The sequence below is a fragment of the Manis pentadactyla genome, chromosome 10 (assembly GCF_030020395.1).
Source record: "Manis pentadactyla isolate mManPen7 chromosome 10, mManPen7.hap1, whole genome shotgun sequence".
NCBI classification, from domain to species: Eukaryota; Metazoa; Chordata; class Mammalia; order Pholidota; family Manidae; genus Manis; species Manis pentadactyla.
Window position 1 is genome coordinate 34823971 of NC_080028.1, and position 12193 is coordinate 34836163.

The 12193-nt window shown below is 38.3% G+C and overlaps 1 long non-coding RNA gene across 6 annotated transcripts; it reads left to right on the forward strand.

The window, feature by feature from the left end:
- The first annotated feature begins 531 nt into the window (after positions 1 to 531).
- LOC130678999 (uncharacterized) lies at positions 532 to 11491 on the forward strand. 6 transcript variants are annotated; one of them, XR_008991987.1, is made up of 5 exons: positions 532 to 642; positions 1202 to 1377; positions 1925 to 5592; positions 6462 to 8801; positions 10077 to 11491. It is a non-coding gene; the product is annotated as an uncharacterized LOC130678999 (long non-coding RNA). The 6 variants fall into 6 exon arrangements; XR_008991988.1 differs by lacking the exon at positions 532 to 642 and having other exon boundaries at positions 651 to 1377; positions 1847 to 2050; positions 5369 to 5592; XR_008991986.1 differs by lacking the exon at positions 532 to 642 and having other exon boundaries at positions 651 to 1377; positions 1925 to 2050; positions 5369 to 5592.
- The last annotated feature ends 702 nt before the right edge of the window (positions 11492 to 12193 follow it).

Here is a 12193-nt window from a genome sequence, read left to right on the forward strand (position 1 = left end):
CTCGCCCGACGGCCATGGCACCACTACTGGAGTATGAGCGGCAGCTAGTGCTGGAGCTGCTCGGCACGGACCGGCTGGCCGTGTGCGCCCGCGTGCTCGGCGCGGACCGACTCCTCTACCACTTCCTCCGGCTGCACTGCCGCCCAGCATGCCTGGTGCTGGTGCTCAACACTCAGCCGGCCGAGGAGCTGCGGCGCCGTCACCTCGGCTGCGTCGGGGCCTCCTGAGCGGACGCGAGTCCTCTGAGGGCGAGGCCGGGCCTGACGCGGGCGGGAGGGCGTTGAATGGGGGTCCGTGAGGCAGATGCAGGTCCCTGACAGGGCGCGTGGACACAGATGGGGTAGGAGGGTCCCGGGGAGGGTGCAGGTCCCTGACGCTGAGAGGGGCGGAGGAGACCTGGGAGGGTCATGGGAGTCATTTGAGGAGGGAAGCCGGGAGAAAGGGAGGTCCCTGAAAGGGATGGGGTTGTCTGCAGGTGGGTGTGGGTAGGAATAGCGAGGGAATCCCAGAGCCGGGTATTCAGGGCTCGCTGGGGTCAGAGGGATAGGGTCTGTGAAACGGCACGGTGATGGGGATGGAGGAACCTCTGGGGGTAATGGGGACGTGTGAAAGGAGCCGCAGAGGCTGGGGCGAGCCCTCCAGGTACGAGGAGGGACTGAGGAGGTCACCCGGGCTGTGGGAAGAGGGGCACGGGGTCAGAATCGAAGGAAGCTGGAAGCTGAGGATTTTGGGGTGGGATACCTGGGGGTAAGGAGGATGGAGCCGCTGAGAAGGACGGAAAGGGGATACACTGGCGTTATGAAATCCCCTCTAGGGTGGACGGAGACAGATAACTAATAGACTAAACCCTGCCTGGGAAAAGGATTCCTTACTACCTCCTCACACAGTACTAGCTTGCCTGCAAAACCTGGCTTGGGTGGGAAGTATTTCTAGGTAGCAGAAGTCTTTGAACCCAGGGTTTAAAAAAAGTCTTTTTTGTTGTTAAAATGCTAGTAAAATCTCAAGGGCAATGATTTCCTTAATGCATACCCAAAAACAAAGCTCTGGTTAAATGCAGAGTGGTTGGTTGATCACCGTGAAAGAGGAACTTAATTTGTGAATTATCTCTGAGAAAGGGCAGTCTATCATTTTAAATGCAAATGATGCCCCCTAAAAAAGCTGCCCTGTTTTAAAACTACTAATCAAGTTTGATTTGATTTAGGAATATTTTATCAATCAGCTGAAGATAGAAGGAACACCTCCCACGCCATGTAACAAATGAAATCCCAAGTAACAGTCGCTATGAGGGTTACACACAAGGCGGTGTGATATTTGCAACTAGTCGAATACTCGTGGTTGATTTCTTGACTGATAGAATTCCTTCAGATTTAATTACTGGTAAGAAACCTTATTATTTGTATATAAATCTGCGCTTTTGGAGTGTCTCTCCCCTCTGCTACTCTAAACTAGAATCTTCTTGTGGGTAGCAGTAGGCGTTTTTGCTCAACCATGTGTGTCCAAGGCATTAGTACAATACCAGACACATTTTAGATGCTCAATAAATATTTGTGGCCTGAATAAGTAACTAAATGTGAGACTGACTTTTAATTGTTTTCTCAGCTCATATCCAGTAAACACATGGTAGTTGGCTGGCCTTTGCTTTTCAAACCTGATCAGACTTGAAGCACTTATTAAATATTCTTCGTATATTTCCTAAAATATTTGGTTTTCCTCTTTAAATACTGTTTTGTCCCTTCATTTGAAATTAAACCACATAGTTGCTTAGTTATTTTGAGAAGAATGGTTTAATCTTAGCTAGAATTCACATAGAACGTGAATTATTTTTCGTTATTATTTGTCCTTTCAGAAACCTTTGATGATTTAACTAAAATTAATTCAGGAGCCCTGCTTCTGTGACCTCAAGTTACCTTGTGCTTCTCTCTAGTGATAGTGCTTCAAAACACTACACTGTATTTGCTGTTTATTTACTCCTCTCACTTGTGAGATAATAAGCTTCGTAAGTACAAGGAACAACTTACTCATCCTGGACGAAGTAACTGGTCCATAGCAGGTACTACACACATATCTGTTGGATGAATGATTCATGGCTATCCTGGGATCTGGTGAACCTCTGGAGGGCAGAGAGAAAATGAAATTCTTAATCGTACTTCCCACCGTATCTATCTTCTTGCCCGAGACTTAGATGACCCTGAAGAAATAGTTAATAAGCAAATGTATGAATGAATGCTTTATATGGTTCATAATAAACTGATGAAGGAAAAGTTTCATTATACTTTCATAACATCACTAATTGTTACAAGCTGTGGCACAAGCATGTGTGGTCAGACTTACCTGGCTCTGACTGGTAATACTACTGCAGACAGACAAGTTACCTAATTGCGTGAGCCTCCGTTTTTCTCATTTCTTAAATTGAGAGATTAAGGTGCTCCTAGAGTTATCATGAGGACTAAGACAGATAAAATAAATCAGTTGCTTAGAATGGTGCCTGGTACATAATATACAATTCATAAATAATATCAAAAAAAGTATTGTCTTTTTGTAACTAGAAATCTTAATATGTGGTAAATTCTTTTACTGTTTGCTGCTTTCTTATAAGCTGTTTTTTAATTGGTATAATGAAAACAAAGTGTTGAAACTACCACTAGATGTCAGTATTACTCAGATATACAGAAACAGTTCAACCTAATAAGGCGGAGAGCAATTTGAATCAAAGCAATGTCCATAGCTTATGGGTAGTTCCTGATTAAAAATGCCAGATTCCATGCCCATTTCTGATTAGTTCCAACCAGTGATGAAGCTGGAGCTGCCACTGCTGCTCAGCTGAATAGAATGCAAATGAATGCCAAAAACGAATTCCTTCAAATTCTCTACCACCTGGGATCATGTCCCAGGAGCTCATTTGTGCTTTCACCCCAGCTTTTACAGACCAAAGAGCAGTCCCCAAATCACGGATCATTTGGGAAGTGCTGTATGTCCCCAGCCCTAACTTGCCCTTGTTACTACCCATTATCACCACCCCCAGTCCACCCTAGGGGCACCTGTCAACCACATCTCCTAAACAATGAGAGAACTGTGTATCTACCCAGATTGTACTTTGAAAAGAATGGGGACAGGAGGATGCTTTCCCTCCTAAAACAGCTCCTTACAGCTCCAAGTAGAACTCAGAACACACTTTCTATAGGACACTTAAAAAAAGTAACTCATGTTAGATTTGTCCCCACCATGCCATAATTCGGCTTTGCGTTTATTCAACAAACATGTAGTTCACCACGTGTCCCATGTTTGGCAGGAATGTGGTAGGTGCTGAAGACAAAGATAAATTGCACAGTGTGGTTGAACTCTTTTAGGGCTGCCCCTGAGTTTGAGCTTATCTTCACGGTGAACTAAATGTGTGACCCTGGGCAAGTTTCTTAATTTCCATGTGACTCAGTTTACTCATCTGTCAATTGACAACAGTAATAGTACCTCCCTTCTAAGGTGGTTGTGATGGTGAGATGAGATAATGCATGTCAGATTCTTAGCATCATGCATGGCACATTGCAAACATTTGTGTGATTTCTGCTTGTTAGAATGTTCTTGTCCCCAAGCAGTTTAGTGGAGCAGATAGATGGCAAGAAGTAATTACAATATGAAATAGGAGCTGTGATCGGTGCATAAAAATTTAAGTATGCTTTTGTGGGACTCTTGGCTTGCCTCCAGAAATATAACCTGCTTGTGGTGTTTTCATTTTTATATTTTAAAGGGCAGGTCCTGGCTTGTCAGTTGCACATGATTTGGAACCTCTGGTTTCCCATTACTTGCTGGATGACCTTGATCAAGTTGTTTGATCAAGTTGTCTTTCCGTGGTCACGTAATAATACCTACCCTATAGAATCATTGTAAGGGTTAAATAAAATAAAAAACTGTAAAAGTACTCAAACCCAGTGCCTGGGATATAATATTCTCTTCTTCCTCCTTCTGGGTTCTAAAAGAATGACAACCTTTTAGAGCACATTTCCTTAAATTAAGGGTCTCCTTTTCTTTAAAAGTCCATTTTTATTATTTTTAACTTCACGTAATATTTCAATGCAGGCCAGCAAATGTGGCCCAGTACAATGCTTGGAAAAGCCCACCTACTGGGTAGAAAATCTTTTCTGAGTAGGAAATTAGCTATATAAATGGGTAACTCAAAATCCTTTATCTACAAATTCCTAAGTAACACTCTTAATTTTTACTGTATTTGGAAACCAGCTTGTTTAGATAGAATAAATTTTAACTCCATCCTCTCAATCCAAACTTTAAACACCAAAATATAGAATCTGCATTGAGTGTATTGAACTACTAGAAACAATCATAAATTACTATTAGTGTCATTTTCCAAACCCTAGGAATGATGAGAACTGGGACAAAAACACGTGAGCACATTTATACACACATGTAAAAGGTAACTGGCTTGATTTAAGTCCAGAAGACAGAATCGTCATAAATAATTGCACTTCTGATCTGGAAATGATTTTTATGCACTTGTATATCATCACATGTCTCTCCCTAATTTATCACTAATCACACTGCACCAAAATGGCACATATATATACATTATATAGACATTTTATCGATAGATGATAGGTAGATCCATCATCTGGTCGAGGGCTCTCATTTTATAAATAAGGAAACGTATAACTGTGCTTGTTCTTGTGATTCAAAGGTGTCACTGTCATACCATCTCCAAAAAAAACCAGATGTATTAAATATAATGTAGTCATTAAAGGTTAGTACTTTCAGTAGACTAATTTATCTCTCGACCGAATATACTCTGCTTCTGATAACTGAATTATTCTAGTAGGCAACACAGATGTTGCCCGGACTTCTGAAATGCAGCTGTTTTATGTAGCCCACAGCTGATTCAGATATAAAAGGAAAATCAGTGACTCACTTTGCTTTCAGAAACTCTCTTCCACCATGCCAGACACTCCCCACTCCAGGGCCTTTGTTCTTTGTTGCTTTCTCAGCCTGGAGCCCTCTTGGCCCGCAGCTCACTTCCTTGACTTCACCTAAGCCTCTACTCAGATGTGAGGCCCCCCTGTCTAAAGTTGCAGCCCACCATCATACCTCACACATACTCCCTCTTCTCCTCTGGTTAATTTTTCTACTTAGCACTCATCACCTTGTATGCTCTCAAATATTGTCTGTACTTCTTTATATTGCTTATCGTAAGTGTCATGAGGACAGGGGTTTGCATCTGGTTGTCCATGGCTGTGTCCCCAGCCTAGAACAGTTCCTGCCCAAGTTTATGCAGGTGCTGAAGAAAAATGGGACAAGTTAGTGAATGAACATGAGCGGGAAAATTCCATGTCTGTTCTGTGAAATAAATGATAACTTCCTCCCTCAGGCATCTTGGTGTTCAGAGCTCACAGAATCATCAAGTCCTGTCAAGAAGCATTCATCTTGCGCCTGTTCTGCCAGAAAAATAAAACGTGGCTTCATTAAAGCTTTCACAGACAATGCTGTCGCCTTTGACACTGGTTTTTGTCATGTGGAAAGAATGATGAGAAATCTCTTCGTAAGGAAGTTGTATCTGTGGCCAAGCTAAACAGCATTATGTGACAGACATCTGTGAGCACATCTGCTGTAATTGTTTTGCACTTCAGTGAACGTAAGGTAAAATGTACTGTGATTGTGCTTGGCATGTGGTAGTCAGGCTCATAACAAGTGCCTCCAAAGATAAGTGTATGGGTTCCACATTTGTGATTCTTTTAAAGGAGAGAGAGATTTGATAGTCTTTTTCTGGTATCCCATCAAATCTCTCCAAGGGCAGCCACTGTATTCCTTCTTGTACATTTAGTGGAACCCTCAGGGCTCGAGAGACACATACACAACAGTGGCCAGTGAACTACAGATTTATATGGGCTAAGACTTCCACTTCCATTTGGAAAACAATGGAAAAACAAAGATCTTGAAGAAGTTTTATATAACTTCTAGGAAAAAAGCCACAGGTTTCAACTTTAAAACATTTTGCCGCCTATGCTAATTTGTGTTTTGGTTACACTGTATCTTTATTTAAGGGTGATTGTGGTCTTTTTTCTTTCTTGATACCTTTTTTCAGGGATCAACGTACTTTTCCCATAAAACGCCAGATAGTAAATATTTTGGGCTTTGCAGGCTCTGCCATCTGCCTCAATTATTCAAGTCTACTGTTAGAGCAAGAAAGCAGCCATAGACAATACATAAACAATGAGGGCAGCTGTGTTCTCGTAAGACTAAAAACAGGTGCTGGGTTTGGCCCAGACCATCGTTTGCAGACCCCTGCCTTATTTGAATAATACTTTCATTCACTGAGATTAAAAGTATTCCTGAAAACATTGCCATTTGGCTTTCCATTTTGTTTCTTAATTGCATTTACAGAGAAACCATTAGAGTTTTAAACCAGAAATATGCAGCTCTTGAAACTCTAGAAAATATTTCAAAAATGTTTGTCTTTTTAGGTTCCATGTAGCAGTAAACTCATTTTTAGAACAGCACAAACCTGAAGTCCTAGAAATTCATGTCTCTATGACACCAGCCATGCTTGCTATACAGACTGCCATACTGGACATCTTAAATGCATGTTTGAAGGAACTGAAGTGCTGTAACTTGTCACTTGACGTTGAATATTTATCTTTAGAAAACACTATTGGAAAATCCTTTGACAAGATATTCTGTTTCTTTTCCCTTTTAAGCATAGCTTGTCCTGTTAAAACCGTAGAGAATGCAAGTTAATTTAGTATTGCCATGTTCTTAATAGGAATTTGCTGTTATTTTAAAATTAAATTGGAAGTGATTTAAAGTATAGCTTCTTTGGTTTAGTGGAAAGTAATTTATAGTGACATACATGGATTGGCATATCCGCATGACTCTAATTTTTGCAGTTATACAGTGATTATCTCTCATTTTACGTATAATGAAGAAAAAGATAAATACCTTTTTGCTCTGAAGCAACCTTTGGATATCTTCAGGTAGAAGAGTTTTACATAAGTGCATTTGTAATTTATGATCTCTTGTTTCGAGTAAAAATAATTTGGATGAGTTTTCACTATTGAGGAATGTGAAACTTGCTCTGTCCTAAAAGTACATTCCGAACTGAGAAAATGGTAAGACTTTAGTTCAAGGAATTTTTATTCTGATTTTTTTCATCATAGATTAATATTAATACAGACACATAAATGTCTAAGATTGAATTATAGATCCTGAAAATGCTGACTTTTTAAAAATTCCAGGCAACTTACTTTAGATATTTTGGTAGAACAGGTTCCTGCCTTTTTAAACTCTGAATCGACCCTTTGTGGCTGGAAGAGGAAAAATGTAACTCCTCATTTCTCTGATTCATCCAAAAATTATTTTACTGTGGAATAATGATACATAAGACTAATTTCATGTGTTTTGTTCCTCTACTCTTAAAGCTTAGGGCATAGTGAAACCAAAAAAAACCTCCACATCTTCACATTCTTTTAATAGACTGTATATTCCTAGAAAAACAAAATGTAGCCTAGTATGTTTTGCACTAAATTTCTGTTTATCATCCCCTGGCTAGTAAAAATCAAAGTTACTTTTAGTAACCAAATCTACATACAACTTGGGTCTTGTTAGAAAATTTCATTTTTGTAGATGATTTTATAAAACAAGCATGCAAATATATGTCCCAGTATATCTAAGACAGCCTTGGTATCTGCCTATTGTCCTGGAGTAATCATTAGTAGTAGCATTTCATTTTCACAAGAGTTGTGTTTTGAGCAATAAATCTTCTAAGTATTATTCCTGCTCAGTATTAAATTTGTTAGATAAGATGCCATGTAGTGATACTGCTTCCCTATCATGTTGTGTATCATCTTTTTAAATTACAGAATCAGTTTACGAAGGACAGGAAGTGTGTGTGTGTGTGTGTGTGTGTGTGTGTGTGTGTGTGTGTTTGTACACCCACATAACCCACATAGTATATACAAAAAGCTGTTCTGTGTTTTAGGCAACTTTTTAGGATCTTAAAAGTTATTCAAACTTAGCCCACTGTTAATTTAACAAATATCTTCCCATCCATGAAGCACAGTGGTAAAAAAATTAACAAATATTTTATGCCACCAAATTAAGATACATTGTTGTTTAATTTGATACCACATTGTTTCCCTGGTTTATGCCTTCAGCTTCATCATCTCTCTGACTGGATCCCACATCTTTATCTATCCAGGATAAGATCTCAGCCCACCTTGGCAGAAATTGAGTGTTTCTGAGCTACCTGCTTTGACTTTTCATAAAAACAAACAATTGATTATCTGATTCTTATCAGGTCTTTTCTCTCCTGACCAATAAAGTAAATGTAGATAATTATGAATTGACTATCTGATCATAAAGACTTTAGTGATAAGATACTCTGTTTCATTTTTGAAAAATTAAACATATAATTAGAATCTTAGGAACTGAAATTTTCTGTCCACCTCCTTGGGAGATAATGTTTTGGATTTTTTGTATGTGTGTGACAAAATATATGTGAACATAAAATTTACTATTTTAACCATTTTTCGGTACACAGGGATAATGTTTTTTGAGACTATAGTGTTAATAATAGCTATGTAGAACATATTTTTAGCAATATTAAATTTTACCCTTATTTTAGACAATCCACCATTATCTGGATCCTTTGTGGCACCAGCTTGGAGCCAAGACTAAATCCTTGGTTCAGGATTTGAAGATACTACGAACTTTGCTGCAGTATCTTTCTCAGTATGATTGTATCACATTTCTTAAACTTCTGGAATCTCTGAGAGCAGCAGAAAAGGCTTTTGGTCAGAATTCAGGTAGGAGATAAAAATGCTAATATTATTTAGGAACTAACTTGAATACAGTGCTGGGTTTTTTTGGGGAATCAGGTGTGGGGAGTACTGTATTCAACTGCATGGTATACTAAGATTTCAAATTAAGTTTTATGTTCATAGCTCAAGGATGTAGGTTTTATTGATAGCTAATGTTTCCACTTAATGTCTGTTCTGTATAATAATAAATATTCATATCCATTCCAGGCAATTTTATTTCTAGAAAAGACTGCATATTACAGGCAGTCCCCAACTTAGAAATAGGTGTGTTCTGGAAGTTTAGTTGTTAAGAACTTAAAATTCATTTTCTCAGACTGACGAAAATTAGGCTTGGGGTGGATTAATGATTGTGCATTGAGCATTGACTCCCCTATACAGAATTTTATTGTTGTTAACAACCATTTGATCAATAAATATGAGAGATGCCCTCACAAACAACAACAACAAAAAGTACACACTTCCAATTGTAAAATAAATAAGTAACCGGGATGTAATGTATAGCATAAGGAATATAGTCAAAATATTGTAACAACTTGGTATGGTGATAGCTGGTACCTAGAATTATCATGTATATAAATGTTGAATCACTATGTTGTACACCTGAAACTAATGTAATGTAATACTGTGTGTCAACTACCCTTCAATAAAAAATAATTATCTACAAAAAAAAAAAAAATTCATTTTCTTCAAAGAAACAGCCAGAGACTGTGGGCCATTAGCTAGAGGGCTAAAGACTGAAGAGGAGAGATTGATTGTAAGAGAAACATACAAATACAACTGGCCACCATCTTGTTTTCCTTTCAGCCACATTTACCCGCACTGTTTTCTGTCACTGGTTAGATCATTGATTTTCAAAGTGTGGTCCATGAGCCCCTGGGGCCAAGATTTAATACAATTAATAATTTTTACTGCTTCATCAGGAACATTCATGAGTAATAAACTGCAAACACTTAGAACTAAAGAATACATTGACTCCTAGCACACTTTGGTTTTGGTGCCATGATTGTATTTAGGCACTAGCAGTGTTACCCACTAACACTTTTCTGCACCATCTTTGGAAATGGCAATACAGTGGGAAAAAGTCAAATAATGACTTAGTAGTATTGTAAGAATGGTTTTGAGATTACAGAAACCCTGAAAGCATCCTGGGGGCCCCCAGATATCCATAGGCCACACTTTGATATATGTAAGTCACATGACCATCAGAGATTCTTTAAAATGAATCATAAATTGAAGGCTTTTTAAAACTTTTCATACTAGGTTGACTGTTTCTGGACTCCTGCACCTCGATGTTTCTAAATGATCGAGCAAGGGTTTATCATGTTCCAGATGCCAAAATGAGCAGGAAAGGAAAAATGTCTGAAAAAATGGAGTTTAAAGAAGGGCAGGGTATGTCATAGGCTTAAGTCTTTAAATGTGTCTTTTATTTCAGTGATTGGTTGGAAGTACTTAACAAGTTAATGTGTGATTTTAAGTCTCCTTCAGCCATCAGAAAATGTATGCCGGTATGATAAATGTATGTTGTATGTAATTCTGTTAAAAGTATTAACATGACAAGTCTTAGAATCTGTTGCTGGGGATTCTGGATAACAAAGGCCAAGTATCAATCAAGAACATTCTTACTTCTACTTAAGAACTAGATTGATTTTTTGTAACTTTAGACTAATAATTGCCACTTCTGTCACTTAAAGTCTTAATGGAATATTTTAACATCCCTCTGGGCTTTTAAAAGACATAAATATACTAGAATGAGACAAATATGGATTTTATTCCGACACTCATCTAGTAGATATAATGAATATTGTTTTTTTAAGGTATGGGAGAGGGCAAATGCTTACTTTCTGCTTAGTTCAAAGGTCTAGTTCAAAAGTTAAATATTTTAGGGATGTGTTTGAGTACTTTACTAACAGAAATAAAAGTTTGTTGTCTACTTCTATTGCATGTTCAGGGTTGTGAAAATCATGATGATTATAGAAATAATCAATGCTATTATTCTGTTCTGGTTCCTTTATCTGTATGGCAGCTTATACATAGTGTCACAGTTGACAGTTAACACAGAATAATCTAGTATTAGTAACCATGCATATAACTTTCTATTGAGACATTATAAAGCTTGTATTAATGTTTGTTTGAAGCATCTTTCCTTTAGACCATAACTAGACAATTTTCAGGAAAATAGATTGTCTAGCATTATGAAGGCCCCACAAAGGAAAGGGATAAGAGAATGATGCTTGAGTTATCTCTTGGACAGAGGAAACTTGACCCTGCCCTCCCAACTCCCTGCCTGCCTGTGCCTCACCTGAAAGCTGCCTGTGTCCTTGGATCCCCACCCTCTGGATATAAAATAGTTTGCCTCTAAACTTTTGTAGTTAATTCTTGTATTAAATTCCTTTGACATCTAATGTGAGTTTTGTGTTCCTGGCTGCACCCTGACTAATATAAACACCTTTGCAAAAAAGCACATCAAGGTTGACATCACTAAAGGTGTGCCTATGTTTCACTGTTTGAATGTTCCATGAATGTTCTAACATTTATTTAATCATTTGGCTATTGATGAACATTTAACTTCTTTCCAAGTTTTTTGCTACCACAATTTGTGCTGTAATGAATATATCTGTATATATATGTATTTCTATAGGACAGAGTAAAATTGCTAGGAGTAATATTGCTAGGTCAAAAAACAGGGTATATATTTAAAAAATTTAAGTTTAATTGCCAAATTGCCCCCAAAATGTGTCACAATCTATACTTTCAACAACTCTGTGCCTTAAGAGTGCCTATTTCCCTACCCACTGGGCAACTCTTTGTCAATAACATAGTGAAAAATGTTTTCTTGCTTTAATTTGCATCACTTTACATTCTGAATGAGATTAACTATCCTCTCATATACCTACTGGCCACTTGCATTTCTCTTGCTGTGAACTGCCTTGTAACTGGTTTTATTTTTTGCTTTATATCATGACCTTTATCTAGAACAATAATAAAAAGCAACATCGATCAGGACTGCACCATAATTACCATGTTCTATGACTATACCATAATTACTCTTTTATTACTGAATGTTTAGGTTGTTTCCAATCTTTTCCTTAACACAGATTCTTAGATGAGGTGTTATTGGGACATAAGGGTTTGTGTGTGCGTGTGTGTGTGTAAGGTTTTTGAGAAGCATCGCCAGGTTGCCCCATGAAAAGTTCACTCCAGTTGGCACTTGTACCAGCAGATATGAGGATGCCCATTTCCCAATACAAACATATTCAGCCCAGAGATACCTTCTGGGGTCTGTATCATGAACTACATGTAAGATGATTCCACTGACTTGCTGCCCAATTAGTTTCCAGAATTGCAGGCTTGGGGCAGCTCAGGTCTCCAGGATGAGC